General features: G+C 44.5%; 1 protein-coding gene across 8 annotated transcripts in view; it reads left to right on the top strand.

Moving 5' to 3' along the window:
- The window catches only part of THADA (THADA armadillo repeat containing), a 332,244-nt gene that overhangs the window by 238,584 nt on the left and 80,069 nt on the right, over positions 1-13,591 (top strand). The gene's annotated exons all lie outside the window — the stretch shown is intronic.

Here is a 13,591-nt window from a genome sequence, read left to right as displayed (position 1 = left end):
CACTTTCTTCAACAAATATTTATTGAGCCCTGCTGTATGCCAGACTGTATTAAATACTGCAACTATCTATTCAAACCAGACTTCACTGTAGAGTAGTCAACAGAACAGAGTCTTGTTCAATAGAATCCTAGACCTAAAAACTCTCACCTGGAAAGAATCATGAAGTTCATTGCAGTCCACTCCCATCCCCATGCATATGGGAGAGTATATAGCTCAGAGAGGTTAGGAGATCTGTTTGTTTTCTCACAGCTGCCCAGGGCAGGGGTGAGATTCTATCTGATAACAATTAAGATTAGGTCCCTCTTCCTTGTGGGGCTCTTTATACTGGACCCCATTCTCTACAGCTGTTCGGTTTCTTTATGTCAGGCTTTAAATGGTGTCAGCTTACATATTGTCTAGAACAGTGTTTCTCAGACCTTAATATACACGTGAATCACCTGGGGATCTCCTTAAAAATGAAGACTCTCGTTCAGTAGGTCTGGGATGGTGCCTGAGATCTTGCATTTCTGACAAGCTCTCTTGCAATTCTGATGCTGTTGGTTCTGGAACACAGTACATATTTTGAGGGTCAAGGGTCACTGTGGTCATCCAATCCATGCCTCTTTGAAATACTCCCACCTTCACACCCTCATTCTTAAGAGCTAGAGTTTAGGGACACAGGAGAAGGCTAAGACTACTGAAGGTGTCAGCCCAGAATTCTTTCCCCATCCACCTGGAATGACCTTCCCGGAGGGGCTGCATGGCTCCAGCACTTCCTATGAGGAATGCACACTCCCTTGTCTGGGCAGCCATCCCAGTGCCCTCAGTGCCTAGGGTAGGACCAGTGCTTGTTGGCATGCAGGGAGTATTATCATTATGAAAATAACAGTCTGATAATCTGGTGAGAAAAACAGCCTCTCAGGAAGACAAGAAGAGGTCCCAAGGTTACTAGGAAAACAACCTTGGGCAATACAGTTTTGAGTAAAACAGTCCTGTTGGGGAGAAGAGATGGTGGAGGGCACTAATGTTTGTTGAAGACCACTCTTCGTGCTAGACTTAATGATTTGCTACGGCAAGTTAGTTCTTTTTTGCAAAAAGTATTGGCTATATGATCCCTCCACCTCTCCATACGGCTTACCCATCAGTGCTCCTGACACCCCCTGTTCACTCCTGCGTGTGCTCCTCATGTGCTCCTCCTTGTCCCCAGTGCTCACTGCCAGCCACTTCCACATCTCCTTCCCTGTCCACCCCCTTGTCCACTCTCATCTGTTCTCCCCATTTTCTCTCTTGGTTATTGGGCCCAACTAAGCAGAGTGGTGAGCTCCTTGAAGGCCTTGGATTTAAATGTGCAAGGAAAATCTGCTCACAGAAGACGAAGCTAGGATGGTTTTTTTGTGAGGCAATCCCACTTCTGCCCCAGGGGGTGTCTGTGGCCAGCTGCAGAAGTTCTGGTTTGGGATTCTGTTTTGCCTGACAGCTGAAGATGGCCTTTACCTTCTAGCCACCAAATTTATTCACACAAGAGAGTATACTTCCCAGGCAGGAATACAGGGGTTTAGGTCCGATTTGGTTTTCCCACTGTTCCTTAGCCCTTCTCAAATCCCTCGTGCCTCCTGGACTGCCCCCCCCCCCCGCCCCCCAAGGAAGAGGTCCTTCGTTTGCAACTGCTTGAAATAAAGAGAGGCCTCAGCCCTATGCCACAGCTGCAGGTTGCTACTTCGCTCCCATGCTGCTGAAATGAATCCAGTCAAGAAGGATTGTTAAAATATTCTGATGCTCATGTGGCATTTTAAGGCTATCATTTGTGGTCCCTGCCAAAACTTTAAGGGAAGCAAGTCCTAACAGGGATGGGTTGGTTACATAGCAAGTTTCCAGGCATTGCTGGGGGGTTGGGTTTTGCTTTTTCGGTCTGTTTCTTTGCTCTTTTTTTTTTTTTTTTTCCCAAAAAAAGATGTGTTCCCAGTACTCCTGTCCCCCCTTCTTTTTTAAAACTGTTTTTCTTTCAACCCCCAGATTTTACAGGGGACGGAGATTGCCATTAGGACTACTCTGAGCCCTCCCGCTCAACCTACTTGAGCCTCACATGTATTTGAAAGATGAGAGAGATGAAGTTGGTGTATCTCAGACCCAAGCTTGTTGAGATTTGTTTGCTTCTCTCTCAAACTTCTCAGAAATGTTTAAGGTCAAGCAAGATACCTCGGGATGAGATCCTGTTTGTATTTTTTAAAAACAGAGAGAACCATTGAGTTAACACGTTTCAACCCAAACCAGTGGACGAGATGCAAAACATTTTCCTCATTCTATATTCCTTTTAAAAATAGGTCCCATTTTGAAGGAATAAGGTGTTTGAGAAGAAGTGAAGCTTGAGAATATATGAGGTATTTCTTGTTGACAGTCTGAGCTTATGGAAACTTGTCAGGTAAAAGTAGTCACAAGAGATCAATATATTAAACTGAGCCTTTGAGCAAGTTGCCCAAGATCAAAGCTTCTTCATATTGCAGTGAGAAATAAAAATAGGTCTTCCAGGCAATGACACATCAAGCATCCCGCTGCCAACTGCTGATGCTTTCTACTTTTCAAATATAGAAATCTGCAACTCTAACCTGGAAATGGCACTTAGTTCGATAAAGGACTCTGAAATATCTGTCTTGCTCCACCTGTAGCTGTTGGCTTATAGACGTATTGCTGTTGGAAGATTTGGGCAATGTTGTCATTGCCCAGCTTGCAAAGGAGTGCAGGCTTTAAGTGTCCTCAACACATTTTCCTAATGTTATGTAAAACACTAATATAGTGGGTTATTTTTTTCTCTGTAGCATGTAACATGTTCCATCTTTTGGATAAATCAACACATGGAACCATTCCCAATGAACTCCAGCCAATTCAGATTCACAAACAGTACAAAGCCATGTAGTAGGCACAGTGGGGAACATAGAGATGAATGATGTCATCCCTATTTCAGAAACCACGTAAATAAAACAGGTGTGGATTTCATCAACTGTAAATAAATAAGGATCTGGTGGATTCCGGAATGAGGTCAGAGGGTGTGACAGGAGCCAGTTTGTGGGGTTGGGGTGCCAAGGAAGTCTTCTAGGAGGAGGGAAAAGTCTTTAAAGGCTGGCTGAGATTTAATTGTTAGATAAGGTTAATTTTCTTCGATTGGAGAATTGACTGAGGTTAGACTGATAGAGAGCCTGTGTTGCTAAATAAATTGTGAAGGTCTCATTGCCCAAGTACAAAGGAAGGAATCTTAGCACAGTGCTCAGCATTGTGGGAACCACTTTAGGCATATATAATGGAGTCTCTGTTGTCAGAGTTTAGTGATGGTTCAGTCTGGTTGAAAAGAGAGCTTATCCATGTGAAACAACCAACAGTGACGTGCATAAAGAAGTTCTAATTCTATAGTGCATATAATAAGTACAAGAATTCAGAAAAGAATGTGGACTGGAACAGTCAGGGGAGGCTTTGCTTTATAGGGGAGTTAGGTATTTGAGATGGGTCCTGGAGCATTGGTGTGATTTGGAAACACTAAAGGTGGTAGGAAAAGAGCATGTCCAGATTGTGGACGGCATGGGTGAGGGCACACTGTAGAGAACACGTGTGATATATTGTGTGCCAGTGAGGGATAGAGCTGAAGAAGACCTGGTGTGTTTTGGAGAGCAGTACAAGATTTGATAAGAGACCAGTTGTAGCAGGCCTTAAATGTCAGCCAGAGGAATTTGGATTTGATCCAAGAGTTAAGAGGAAGTCAGTGAGCTTAGGCTTACGCTGGTAAATAGGCTGCTGTCTCCATGCACAAGAGATACACTGAGGAGTGTGTTAAATCTTTCCAGCCTCTCCCAGTGATCAACAAAATTTCCAGCCCCTCCTGGTGGTTAGCAAAAGCTCCCTGGTAGCCATCTACCAGCTCTCTGTCACCTGGAAGCCCCTGTTGCCTGCCTGGCAGCTGGTAATGGGAAGAGAAATGCTTCCTGAGTGCTTCGTAGACTGCATGGCTGTTGTCTTCTCAGCATTGCCAAGAGGACCATCAAGCCACAGAATGTATAGCAGGAAGGGAATTTAGAGATCATCTAGTCCAGTGGAATCCTTTCGTTAAGTAGAAGCTTAAGTGGGAGTTCAAGATGTTGAAGATAGTAGAGAGAACATATGTGGTACAAGCAGGGGTGGGGGCCTGGAGGCCCACCCGCATGGCCCCTCACCCATTGGGGCCCCAAAAGGGACTAAGAGGAGCATCCCTATTTCAAAATAGGAATCTAATCCAAACCAGTATTTGTAGATGAGAAATTAGGCACAAGAGGGCAGGTGACTTCTTCCTACTTGACTTCCTACTTCCTACTTCCTTCTTCGGACGAGCCAGCCAGCTTCCTACTTGACAGATGTGGCTGGCTCCGGAGGTGGCCCATGTTGGGCTATAAATAACAAATTTGTTTTTTGCCTCATGATCCATTTCCTTCTTCTACTGTGGCCTGATCATCCTCATAGCATATTCTGCAACCCCGTGCCCTCGGGCTGCCCGACACCCTTTCCCAGGAACTGCCCTCCTTGGACAGGGACCCGTGCTCTAGACCTTTTGCCATCAAAAGTTAGCTATCGAAGACCCTCTTCCTTTAGAAATCTACTTTCAGCTAGCTGACTGCCACTGCCCCTTGAGCCGGCCAACAAATCGTGCTAGCATGTTACTAAGTTCTAATATGTACGTAAGTTCATTCTCCCGGATCATACTGCTGTTTTTCAGCAGCAGTCTTTGGAGACAGTACCCTTGGCTGAAGGCAGGTCTTCAGGCAACACACTGACCTGGCAGGAGCACTTCTTTAGGCCTTGCTTGGCCTCCTGGTTCTCTGCCCTCATACTGAGCTGACTCAGCCCTGGCACTTGTGTCCTGCGTGGCCAGGCTTCAGCTGCCTCCAGGAGGGCTTTTGGGGCATGTGGACTGGTCTTACATGAATAGACCAAAGGAGCAGCTTCAAGAGAAACCCTTCAGAGCCTCACTGTCCTTCCTATCCCCTGCGCATGATACCCAGGCTTCCTTAGCGATAGGATTGGCCCGCACACCCCTAGAAATAACATTTTCCCAAGCAGTTTGGGGTACTTATTCCAGGGCTCCCTGCCTGAACCCAAAGCCCCTGTGTTTCTGGGTGACCACAGGGAGGGTCACGTTGAGAGGGACTTGGGGAACGGAAAAGTCTCTAACCTGCGTATGCACTTTGTGAAGTTGAGTAGAGGCAGAGTATACTCGAGGTTAGCAGGTCTGGGTTCTGGTCCCTGTTCAGTTCTAAACCAACCACGCGGGGCTAGCCATTTTGTTTGGGACCCCATTTTTATCTGTAAAGGGGGAAGCTGTAACATGATGGTGGGAAACCGATGAGGGCAAGGAAGGATGTGGTGAGAAATGGGCATGAACGTACAGAAGAGCTGAGCAAATAGAGGAAACATCTATTGTCAGATAATTAAGTCTTTATCAACATAATCAGCCAGGTTGAAAATGGGCCTTTCTGTTGGCCCTTACAGGAACGGCTGTGCCTGGAGCCTGGCTTTTCACCAGACTGGATACAGGACACAACACCACAGCCTGTGGCTGCAAACCAAAATACTCTCCTTGTTTGGCATGGTGTCTCACTTTTCATCTGATTGTGTTTGGGACACATAGATATAATTTGTCTAAAAAACCTTGATTCTATTCTTAGTTTTTGCCCTAATCTTGGGCAGGTCACTTGAGCTATATGAGCTACTTTGTTGATCTGTAAAAAATGGGAATAATAATGCCTATTTTTTTCTTCCCTCTTAAGAATCTTATAAAGTAGAAGTATTTTTTGAAGACAAAACTTTTAATAAAAGGTAGTTGATATTATGGTTATCATCATTACTATTATTACCAGGGATCATTTCCAAGTGTGTGCTTTGCCAAGTGCACGTTAACATAGTTCTGTTGACTGTGCTGTTGGAAATTCTCACCTTGTGATCTACATACAGACTTCTCATGCAGCTTCTTGAAGTTTTTATTCACCTTACTTATTTATCCTTTTTAATAATCCTGGGGAGAAGGTAGGGTTTGAAAAGAAAAGGGACTTCTGTTAACATTTTATATAATAACTGAAGCTATATATCCTCCAAGCCCCAAACTGTACAATAAAAGTTTTCTTGGATACTACTTTTTTCCCATAATTCCTAGCACATAGCTTATTAAGTTATTAACCAGCAATTTCTCTGGCAGCATATTAAACTTTACTTTTAAACAAGTCACAGAGGGGGGGAAACATGCATCTCTCATAAAAGGAATAAAAAACATACACCCTCTAAAACGATTTCCCCAGGCTTTGAACAAATCCCAAGCCCCACACAAGGTCTCTTTTTCCTCATTCTCTGCACATAACTTGAGTGTTAGTACATTAATGAGAAAAAGATGCCTAATAGAAAGATGGAAAAATATGGGGGCCTCTGGGGGGTGTGGGAGGCTCCCTGGGGGTCCTCTGAAAAGGCAGGTGAGCCTTAATGGAGGGAAAAGGCAAAGCCTTGGCCTTGAGATTGCGGGCTTCCTCTTGAGCAGCAGTTTTGCCAGGGAAGCAGAGGCAGCTGTGGCCTGGGCCCTGACCTACGCAGTGCCCTGGTGCCTTCGACAGACTGCCTGTGCCTTGTGGAGTGCCTACCCAGAACCCCGGTAAAGTGGTTGGGGCCCTGTTTTCACAGATTCCATTCCTCGGAACAAAAGCTGCTTTTCCAGGGGAAGCCCCATGTGCTGTGCAGCGCAATGCTGGAAGCTGGGGCTCACAGCTCCTGGTCTCTTGCTTTGGGCATGGCAACTCGGTCAATTCCCTATAAGTTGGTCAACCACCAGAGCAGGGCATGAAGATGGCTTCACTTTAAAAGGAAAATTCAAGTAAGAGGGCTACAGGGCAGCCTCTACGTGTGGGTGTGAGTATAAACACTTGCAAAGCTCCGACCAAGGAAGGCTGGATGGAAGCTGGAGCGTACCATAAAAATGCAGCTCAGCCGTCACACCCCCTCAGGGGAGGGCAAGGTAAACGAGCAGCCCTGGGTAGCCAGCCAGATCCTGCGTGCTGCTGCCAGCTGGCCCTGCATACAGATCTAAATTCTGGATGTTACAGTGGGGGAAAATAACTTGTTTAAAAATATACATTCTGCAATTCATGACCATTTGGCATCTTGGTTTAAACAAATCCCCTATTGTTCCTCCAAGAATGCCATGTGATGGTTGCTTGGCTGGGGGCTGTGGTAAAAATGGAAATCAGCAGGGAGAGAGGGGTTCTTTTTTATTTAATTTACACTTCCACATTTATATGACTTAATGTGGCCTGCATCAAAGAAGTACCTCCTGGCTCCTAACCCATAACAGCTCTTCCTTTTATATCCAAATGTAAGGAGAGGCAACTCTGGTCTGTGGGCAGCTACCAATGCAGAGACATGAACTGCCTAGGTTTGCAAAGATGGCCAGCGGGATCTCTGGGAGACCAAAGGATGGTCAGCAAAACACTGTGTCAGGTCACCCATTCGGATTGTCCTTGGAGACTGTTTTCTGATGGTTAATTAGGGGAGGTTTTCTTGGAGGACAGGCTTTGAAGTGAACTTTCAATAAAGGACATGGTGTGGCTGGACATATGTCACTGGGGAGATTGTAGCAAGATATGGGAGGATGTTCTAGACTCTTTTCCCCCCTCCCTCTCCTACCACCTCCTCTCCCTCATTATTCTTCTCTTGCCCCTCCCCCCACTTCTCACCTGCCTTCTCTCCCCTTGCTCCCCACCAATTTTTCTGGTTTTCTTCTTTCCAGCCTATTTTGGGCCTGATGGTGGTCCCTGGGATATTACTTCATTAACACCCTGGCTGGCTCCATGGTAGGAGGCTGCTAGTGCTTTTTGTGCATTGTGGTTGAGAGCGGAAGCCGTCTGAGTAGGAGTGAGGCTGTGTAGGGGCCAGCATTAGAGCCCGCAATGGGTTGTGATGAGCCCCTACTAGGACTTGAGCTCCAGAGTCATTTTAAGCCGTCATGCTTGTCACCTGCACCTGTCTGACTTTCTGGCCTTCATTTGTCCCTGCATGTGGCAGGCATGTTCTCACCATTGTATCTGCTCCAGTGAGCTCTCCTCCCTGGATTCCTTCTTCCCCTTCCCGAGCCAAATCCTTCTGTGTCTCCAGACCCCCTCCTCCATGACATTCCCTCTGATTGTTTTTTTTATACCATAAGCTCTGCAAGATCAGAACTTTCTCCTCTCCCTCCCTTTCTGTCCCAAGTAGGATATCCCCCATGGTACTCAGTAAATGTTTCTAGATTAATGAGGTTAAGTCATGAGTCTGATTAGGCTTCTGGGGGAGTAGTTCCCTGGATATTAGAGTGATCTCAGACCCTGACTCTGTTGAAGTCCAGATACAGTCATTTGACTTAGAGACCTTAACAGACACTAGCAGTCTACAGCCATAACAGCTATTTCCAGCCCTCTGAAGATGACAGTGAATGCTTCTGGGAGAGCGTAGTATGCCCAGAGTGAACTGTCTGTCCCTTCTAGGGGGCCCACCGAAGCTTCACACTAGTGAGTGGGGATCTCAGCTTTCCAGCATGGATTGGGCTGGTGGGGTCCCACTGGCAGCTTCAACCCTTTGGGGCTTTTGAGTTCTGAAAGGTCACTCCTAAGCTCTCCCATTGGGTGTTTCACTCATCCTCTATGATTTCCTGTTGTCTTCCCCTCCCATGTCTCCTTTGCATTTCTCGTTATTCTCCAAACATGTCATGTGTCTCTGGACATGCTGCTTCTTCTGCTGGGGTCGCTCTGCCCATGTTCTGTATCCCAGGCTTCTCATTCTCCAGCTTTTTGCCGAGCCACTCCCTGACTCACCCAGGAGGACTAGGCAGGTCCCTCTTCATCCATCCTTAATTTTTACTCTGTCAAACCCTTCTTTTGGGCCACCCCTCATACTCTAATATGATTGGTTGTTTGTTTCTCCCACTAGACTAGTGGCTTTCAAGAGTTTTTGACAATCACTTGAAACAGATAATTTTACATATGAGCTAATGTGTATGTGTGCTGTGTCTATGTGTGTATATACGTATACACACATGAATTCTTGCATAGTTTGAGATTGTGATAATATTTATATAAGACATGAACAGTCTGTTAAAAAAAAATGCAACAGAGAGGAAATTTATTCAAGTTGTAGCATATTTAGTTTCAGGAATGTTTGCTTTCAACATATCCACCATCACTTTGGATACCAAGCATAACCCTGTTGAATCCATTCGGTATAATGCGGGGTGGTTTATTACCTGGAAGGGAAAAAAGGAGAACAAATCAATCAATGTTTTTATTTAAAATAATTGCATTTCATAAATTATTGACTTCTAACACCAAAGGTGATTTATTAAAAACTGATCCCGGGCAAGGACTTTATGGAAACAAGTGAAGGAAATAGTGCACCTTGATGAACTCTGATTATATTTTCCTCCTCCCTTTCCCTCCCTCCCTCCTTCCCTTCTTCTTTTCCTCCCTCTCTGTCCCTCTTATCCTCCTCCTCTCCCTCCCTCTGTTGCCCCAAATCCTCTCTGTTTCCCCTCCCTCCTTCCTCTTCTCCTTCCCCTCCCTTCTTTTCTCTCTGTTATGCTGGTCGCCACTCATATGAATGTTGATTTCATAATCAACAAAATGGGTCATAACCTACAATTGAGAACACTATTCAGGACTCTAAGTTCCTTGAGGGCAGTGACTATGTCACTGAATCATTTTATCTTCATATTTCCAAACCCTGGCACTACTGAGAGCTCTCAGTAGCCTCTCAGTTAATGTTTTCCGAATGAATGGCCCTCAGTTAAGAACCTCTGTAGCCACCGGGATTCCGGAAGGGACAGGAGAAGTGAATAATTTATCTCAGACTTCCCAGGAACTCCTGCTGTCCTGTAGACACTGGGGCCATTGTGGACGTGTCTGGGGAGCCCTACTCTCTCCGCCCTGCGTTCTGCCTCCCCCCAATTTCCAGGAGAGAGGGCAGGAGGTTTAATGAAGTGCAGAGATTTCCCAAGGCAGAAATGGATTAATCAGGTTCTCAGGTGGTTATTTGTCAAGGGACAAATGTTTAAAAAAATAGGAGAAAGTGAGATTCTTAACAAGCCCTTTGTTCGATTTTATATATGTAAACTTGGTCCTCCTAGTACCCGGTCCTGCTGCTCCTTCCACAGCCTCCGTTCTGCCGTCTTTCAGCCCATCTGTTAGACCCTGACCATTTCTGATTTTTTTTTTTTTTTGAACACTCTAAATCTCTATTATACCATACCCCATGCCAGGATTTTTCCATTTGGGAGTAGAAAAAAATCCCCAAGCCCACCAAAACCCTGTGGGTTGGTTTCCTGTCCAGCTGGCTTGCTGTTCCCTGGGATTTTATTCCCATCATCAAAGTGGCTTCACAGACCGAGAACAAACCTCTGGCTCACCCTGAACTCACAGTGTACCATTCCCAAGTCCGAATAAATACCAAGTAATAGTGAGAGAAAGAAAAAGACAACACAATTATTTTCCTGACCTAGAAGCCAGTTCAGAGTGAGGCCCAACTCTAACTCCAGACAGGGATATTATGTGGCTGTGATTGTGGCTGAGGCTGTGGCCATGGCTATCCTTGAGGGTAGAGCCAAGAACAGTGGACTCTGAGCCAGAATTTTTCTCTGATTCCGTCTCAGAGGAAAAGCCAAGGATGGACTCCTTTGTGGCCCCGACCCTCTGTTTCCTGGAATCCAAAGCAGCAGCGTTTGAGGGAGTCCCCCACAGTCTCGTTGACTGTGTCAGACCTGGCCCAGAGCCTCTCTGTTATGGGGGCAGAGTGGTCCTGGAAGTGTCCCAAGAGTCCAGCAAGGTTGACAACCGGTGCCAGGTCCAAAAAAGATACAGAGCACTTCAACCAGGCATGGAGCCCTAAAGACTGCCTACCTTTCCTCTACTCATTTAGAAATTTTAAAAAAATACATTAACTTAGCTAAAAATATCATGGAAACTAGGCTCCTCATCAGAGTTGAAAATCAAACCAGCTTTCCAGAAATTTCCCTTTATGGTTCTGTATGGCTCCACCAACAGGAAAACATCCAGGATGAAAAGCTATGACTCTACGGCCATATGGGAACAGGCAGTGCATTTTTATACTAAGAAGCACCCAGTTGGAATGAAGTATCCTGTGTCCTGAAAGCCCAGCCTGCCTTATTCTTGTTCCTACTTTTCAGCACATTCTCTAATCTTCCCACCCTGATCTTCCCAGGTCTGTGGACAAGCCAGACTAATTCCTTCCCACGTCTGTTGCCGCCTCTTAGAATGCCCTTCCCTGTCAACTTTGTCTAGCTAAATTCTTCCCGTCTTTCACAGCCCGGTTGGAATTACATCTTCATAAACCTTTTTCATTTCTCCAGTCCACCTTGATGTTCTTTCTCTTAACTCCTTACATCCTGTCCCAAAGTTTGCCGTTATTTTTGCCTCCATAACTGGACAGAATTCTCTGAGGTCAGAAATCATCTCATGTACCTCACTTCCCAGGACTTAGCTCAAAGCTAGTGCTTTGAGGGGATTCCATCTGCTACCTGCAGGCCACTTACTCAGCCCTGTGCTACCTGTCTAATGATTCATTAACCCCAGCATTGGCTCTTCTCACTTTCTTTCTTCAGTGCCCCTTTTTTTGGCAGAGGGAAGTCCTACCTGTTAAACAGTGGCAACACTAGAATTGCAAATTATACCATCAAAGAAGTTTTCCTAAGCTGGGCCTTTCACAGGGAGTAGAAGAGCAAAGACAGGAAATTAGAATTAAGAGAACTGGGGAAAATGAGATAGAAACAAAAGATAGGGGGAGGATTAGGGAGAAAAATTCCAAAAAGATAAAAGTTTTAAGCAACAACAACAAAAAATGGAACTGTAAAGTACTATAAGAAAATGTGGGACAATTAAAAAATTTTATATAAAATTTATATAAAAGTGTAAAACCCAGGAGGCATAAATAAAAATACTAATATATTTGGCTGCATAGAATTGAACATTAAATTGCAAAAAAAAAAAAATATAAAGTTAAAAGACAAATGATAAACTGCAAAAACATTTGTAACACATGTGACAAAAAGGAGATTTCCTTAATATACAAAGAGCTCCTATGAACCAATAAGGAAAAGACCCACAACATAACGGACAGGGGAGTTGAAAACATTACACAGAAAAGGCAATTCAAGTATCTTTTTTGAAAAGCATATGAAATGATGATCAATCTCACTTATAAGAAAATAATTGCAACTTCAAATGATGAGATCTTGTTTTTCACCCTGGCAAAAGTCAAAAAGTTTAATAGTGCACTGTGTTGGTCAGGTTGTGGGAGACTAGAATTCTTACATGCTGTTGGTGAAAGTGTGTAAATTGGTATAATCTTTTTGGAGAGCATCTTGTCAAAATCCATCAAAATTTTAAATGTGCAAATACCTTGATTGATCTATTCAGCTTCTAGGAATTTCTCCCCTGAGTACTGATTTATATTTACAAAATTGATGTACATATATATTCTTCCTTGTTTTTAGCCAAGTATCTTAAACAATCTGCATTATTCCAAAAGGGGATTGGTACCTCTGACAGGGAGCAGTCTACAACCATTTAAAAAATGAGGCAAATCTCTGTTTTTAATGGAATGATATCCAAAATATAGAAGTGAAAAAAAGTAATGCCTAGAACTTAGCATATAGTAAACCACTATTTCTGTAAAAATAAACAAGTGGGTAACTATAGATAGATGCTTATAAATGAACAGAATGTCCCTGCAAGGACATACTGAAAATTGGTAATAGTGGTTGACTCCAAGGAGCAAAATATGAGTAGAGGGCAGTGGTTGGAAAAGAGCTTAATTTTCACCACATGCCCTTTTATGCTGAATAATTTTTAGGCCACGTGCACATGTTACCTATTTTTTAAAGCTCATTAAAAAAAGTAGCTAGGTGCAGGTATGAAATGAGGCCAAATGTAGGGTATACATATAAGCCACGGGTCATGGTAGGGTAAGAGTCAGAGCGAGCAGATACTATAGAGGAAGCAAGTCAGTAGGACAGAAATGAGGCGGGTCAGCAACAGAGAGACCTTGACACAAGATAGTTTTGTTTTAAATCATAAGTATCTGACTTGCTTTTCATCTGCCAGCCTAGAATACGGGCGTTTTGGGACAGAGTAGGGAAATGGTAAAACTGTTAAAATGCAGGGAATGAGAAGGATGGGTTTAGGGGCCGAGTGTATGGAATCTCACTGGCAGCATCCGTGTGCCATCCCATGATCTTAAGTTGGAAGCAGAACCGGGCGGGAACAAGCACCGATGGAGCATGTGCCATGACCAGGCAGCGAGGCGGTGTTCTGGTCGCTGTGCCACCTCGGAAGCTCACAGTGACTCACTCTGTGGTGATTAGGGTTCCCATTGTACAGGTCAGGAATGTGATTCAGGTCACAGGAGTAAGCAGCAAAGCCAGGATTCAAACCCAGATCTGTCGCTACTGTTTTTACTACTTAGGCTGAATTGTTAGTACACCAAGGAGGTTGGGGCCCTTTTCATGGTCAGTCTGAACTGAGGCTCAGAGCCAGGGGACCTTCAGCACTGTTCTCAAAAGAAAGTCTTCATT

Source organism: Felis catus, chromosome A3 (genome assembly GCF_018350175.1).
Source record: "Felis catus isolate Fca126 chromosome A3, F.catus_Fca126_mat1.0, whole genome shotgun sequence".
Lineage (NCBI taxonomy): Eukaryota > Metazoa > Chordata > Mammalia > Carnivora > Felidae > Felis > Felis catus.
Note: the sequence above shows the minus strand (reverse complement) of the source record. Positions and strands in the feature narration are given on the sequence as shown.